Raw genomic sequence first — 4,943 nt, 5'->3', positions numbered from 1 at the left:
ATCATCATTCTCACCCATGAACGCGTGCTTAACAACCACCTCCGTTCTACTTGCAATCGCTTAAGTGCATATCTCTTAGCCTTCTGGTTCATGACGCATGGTTGCCTTGCCTGACAACCGAGCCTTCGATTCCATGAGATCAAAGTCTTCATGGTATAGGCTAGAATTATTGGCGACCATTCTTGAGATCCGGAAAGTCTAAACCTTATCTGTGGTATTCCGAGTAGGATCTGGGAAGGGATGGCTGTGACAAGCTTCAAACTCGCGAGTGCTGGGCGTAGTGACAGACGCAAAAGGATGACTGAATCCTATTCCAGTATGATCGAGAATCGACAGATGAATAGTCGTGCGGTGACAGCGCATTTTGGACCATTTTCACTGAGAGGACCGGATGTAGCCATTGACAATGGTGATGCCCTGCATAAGCTTGCCATGGAAGGGAGTAGGAATGATTGGATGAAGACAGCAGGAAAGCAGAGGTTCAGGAGGAACGAAAGCATCTCTATACGCTTATCTGAAATTCTCTCCAATGAATTACATAAGTATCTCTATCCTAGTTTATATTTTATTTATATTTTTATTATCAATTCACCATAACCATTTGAATCCGCCTGACTGAGATTTACAAGGTGACCATAGCTTGCTTCAAGCCGACAATCTCCGTGGGATCGATCCTTACTCACGTAAGGTTTATTACTTGGACGACCTAGTGCACTTGCTGGTTAGTTGTGCGAAGTTGTGACAAAGTGTGATTCACGTTTGGGAGCACCAAGTCTTTGGCGCCATTGTTGATTATCACAATTTCATGCACCAGCTTCTCACCCCCAATCATGGAGTTTAGAGACTCATGCCGTCAAAGATACAATATAAAACGTGTAAAGTGTCATGACGTACAAAATGAATCACTAAAAGTGGTTTTTATAATAAACTAATGACCTAGGGTTACAGAAAATGAGTAAGCTAGGATAGTTAGTGTAGAAATCTATTTCCGGGCCCACTTGGTGTGTGCTTGGGCTGAGCATTGAAGCTTTCACATGTAGAAACTTTTCTTGGAGTTAAACGCCAGCTTTTATGCCAGTTTGGGCGTTTAACTCCAGCTTTTATGCCAGTTCTGGCGTTTTGACGCCAGAATTTTTATACTGACTTGGAACGCCAGTTTGGGCCATCAAATCTCGGGCAAAGTATGAACTATTATATATTGCTGGAAAGCCCAGGATGTCTACTTTCTAACGCAATTGAGAGTGCACCAATTGGGCTTCTGTAGCTCCAAACAATCTACTTCGAGTGCAGGGAGGTCAGAATCCAACAGCATCTGCAGTCCTTTTTCAGCCTCTGAATCAAATTTTTGCTCAGGTCCCTCAATTCCAGCCAGAAAATACCTGAAATCACAGAAAAATACACAAACTCATAGTAAAGTCCAGAAATATAATTTTTGAATAAAAACTAGTAAAAACATAATAAAAACTAACTAAAATATACTAAAAATAATGCCAAAAAGCGTATAAATTATCCGCTCATCAACAAACTAGAGAAACTTGAAACAAATCAAGGCATGATATATGTACTTGTTCCCAACATTGAGGAGGAAGCAATTCTGTTTCTATTCTCATCTCTCCCACATTCTTTGCAAGGCTAACACATGCCTGAAATGATAAGAAAGAATTATGTTGCATTGATGAACAGCGTGCTTGAAAATCCTAAGAAATGTAATAAAACCAACCTCCATTATTATTCTTTTTTGTTGTTCATCAGGGCGCTTGATCAAGTTAAGCAATGTATGAGTCAAGGAATCGCGAGTGCTGCTATCTGGATGGTTCTCGATTGCACATATGATTAGCGGAATTAGCTCCTGGAAATGATCAATACTAATTCAATATATATTGTAAATTTAAACCTTAAACTCTAAATTAGTGACTGACGAACCTCATGACGGTTGATCAAAACATAAGAAACAATTTTAGGCAAAGCGTCCGCAAGTATCTGAATGATTACTAATCCCTCTTAAATAACAACAAACACATATAATAGCTGCAGCACTTTTTTTATTGTTTGCTCCATGAGTTGTTGAATAGCTTAGCCTTTTTTGTCACCAAAAATTCTAATATGGACCTGCACAAATAAAACATTCATCGAATAATTTTTAAGTTTTTAAACTCAACCAAATATATGTTTGTCGTCACACAAAATTATTGGAGACTAACATTTTTTAATAGAAACCAAGTTATTTGCAAAAATGAAGCAAACCATATATTAAAATGAGAGAATTAGAAAGTAAATATTTGATAATAAAATGATACAAATATGCAAACACATAAAGACAATCTTGTGACTGATATACGATGCTCAAGGCCAAAAAATAATAAGAAAAAAAAGAGTAGCTATTAGTTATACCCTCTTAATTAGCATTGGTTCAGGTGCCTTCTTCCCATCACTGTTCTCCACAAGCACCATACAGGTATACTCTGACGGGATTTTATGTTGAATGCTCATTTTCGAGACCTGTTATTGATCAATTTTGCATTTTCTTACAAGAGGACAGAAGCAGCACAGGAAATATCTTATAACCAACTTACATATTTCAAAATAACTTTATCTATATATTTGTCAAATTCAATAAAAAGAGGAGAAAAAACACAGAGCAAATATCGCCATACTTCAAAATTCAAGTATCTAACAACCTAGAGAGGTTATATTTGATGAGGTTAATTTTACACAGTCATTAAATTACATCCATTCTTTTGAATAATCATTCACTCCATCAACATAAAGGTAACTATTTTTATTGACATGTCGTTAGATGTACATGTAAAACGGTTTTACCAGTGAATCAAAATTAAATTCTATATTCAATGCAGTAACAGAATAAAAAACTTTAAAAGCCAAATCAACTTAAATAAACTTCTACGCTGTAATATACTTCTACACATCAAAAGAGCAAATACTTTTTCCCAAATTTCACAACATATTGTTCATTGCAAGCTTAATTGTTCACTATAAAAAGCAACTTTAATTTGATTGTAAGCAGATCCATTCAAATTTTCGATTTTACTAGCGTAGCATCTTCTTTTTCCTTATAAAAAGAGAGCCGACACGCATAGGTCTATAAAATACAAAGTTTTTCCACCAACTCTGCACTTTCTAATAACCATGCTTGAGAAGTAACAAGGTCCATGTCTCTCTTTGCAAGGATCTGAAGAAACAAGAAAATAACGAACTTAAACTTCAACATTTCAAATTATTCTGGAAGTAAAGCAAATTTTGATTGGAATGTCATAAAATATAATGGATATATATATATATATATATATCGAGCCATTGAACTCGACTCTCAACCTACATCGGCGAATTACAGAAGGTGAAAACTGAATTGAACATGTATAAAGAGAGAGACCTTGAATCATAGGTGGAGATCACATTACTGAAATCACAATTTTAGGAGCACAGATTGACATTCACGAAGAACATGAAAATTAAGATTCCTAGGGCGAATTGAATATGATAACAAGGATCGAATCTGGAACTAGATCTAAATCTGAAGAAGTGAGAATGAACATGAAGAACAAGAATGGTGAAATCGCAGTGGTGGCTGTGGGTGCAGAATTGCCGAGTGAGTTAGCATCAAAGAAGAAAGAGCTGAGAATGGCGGTGGTGAAGATCACAGAGCTGAGGGGGCGAGCAGAACAGGCTCTAAGCAGGACTCGACGGAAAGTGACTTCTCTCTCCACTCCGCCGGAGAATGAGGGAGGCAGTGAGAGGGACGTGTATGAGGAGAGAGCTTAGGGTTAGGGTTGAAAACTGAAAAGTGATGGTTTTTTAATTTATTTTAAAATCTAGTCCTATTATTTAAAATAGTGACTGATTTTGCAACTAATTAATTTGTAACTTTTATTTTTTAGTTGGTCGCAAATTCGGTCGCTAATAGCGATCGATTTAGTGACCAACTGCTCTAATACAAAGATTTTATAATTGGTCGCTAAAATCGATAGCTATATTAATCCTTAGCAACCGATTTAGTGACTGCTATCTTAGCGACTGAATTAGCGACCAACTATTTTATCAACATATTTTTAAGTCGGTTGCTAATTCGGTCGCTATATTATAAAATAGCAACCAATTTAGTGACCGAATGCTTTAAAACCAGTATTTTATAGTTGGTCGCTAAATCGGTCACTATGTTAACACTTAGCAACCGATTTAACGATCGATTTAGCCACCAACATATGTAAACCCTGAGTAATTAGTGAATAATTAGTTAATAAATTAATTATTAATCAAATAAATTATAAAATAGAATTTTATGATTTAGTGAGGTAGAACTAATTAAAATAAGAATTTTGACACTAATTTTAAAGGATTTGGCCTAAGATTGAGCCGAACCGATTGAACTGGGCCCAACCCAATTCATTAGTACAAATGAGCATCAGCTCATTTCTCCATCATGCACGTTGAAACATGCTGAACAAGTTCAGCCAAGGGAGAGCAATGCAAACCCTAACACAAAGTTAAATTCCAATTTCAATTCACCGTAACTTTTGATCCGGAGCTCCAATCGCCGCACCGTTTGCGGCCACTCGACCGCAGCATCGAGCTCTATAAAGCTCAGTACTTAATTAGGTAAGGAAGTCACTTTTAGTTTCGATTTACTCCTGCCCCAATTTCGAAAATCCTATGGATTGAGGTATTGAGATTTTGTTAATTTTGATGTTTATGATCAAGTTCACTTAGTGGATGTGCTGGGTTTTGGCTCAATTCTTCCATTGGAAAGGTGAGAAATGTTTAATCCTTGTCAAGTTATCTAATTAGTGAATCCTATGGTAATTTTAGCGTTAATTTATGAAATTAGTTTGGATTGTGTATTTTGGAAACAAATTGGCGGTGTTGGAAACTTGGTATTGGACTCTGGGGAGCCGGAGACCCATTTGGTGAGACTTTGGAAATTTGGG

The 4,943-nt window shown here is 36.5% G+C and overlaps 1 long non-coding RNA gene across 2 annotated transcripts; it reads right to left on the bottom strand.

The window, feature by feature from the left end:
* LOC107621669 lies at positions 1,327–3,799 on the bottom strand. 2 transcript variants are annotated; one of them, XR_001615883.2, is made up of 6 exons: positions 3,392–3,799; positions 2,392–3,190; positions 1,924–2,109; positions 1,721–1,849; positions 1,566–1,643; positions 1,327–1,379 (listed from the first exon to the last, which is right to left on the bottom strand). It is a non-coding gene; the product is annotated as an uncharacterized LOC107621669 (long non-coding RNA). The 2 variants fall into 2 exon arrangements; XR_002356109.1 differs by having other exon boundaries at positions 3,451–3,799.

The sequence above is a fragment of the Arachis ipaensis genome, chromosome B10 (assembly GCF_000816755.2).
Source record: "Arachis ipaensis cultivar K30076 chromosome B10, Araip1.1, whole genome shotgun sequence".
In the NCBI taxonomy this organism is placed as follows: domain Eukaryota; kingdom Viridiplantae; phylum Streptophyta; class Magnoliopsida; order Fabales; family Fabaceae; genus Arachis; species Arachis ipaensis.
The sequence above is the reverse complement of the archived record's forward strand: the minus strand, read 5'-3'. Positions and strand labels throughout refer to the sequence as shown.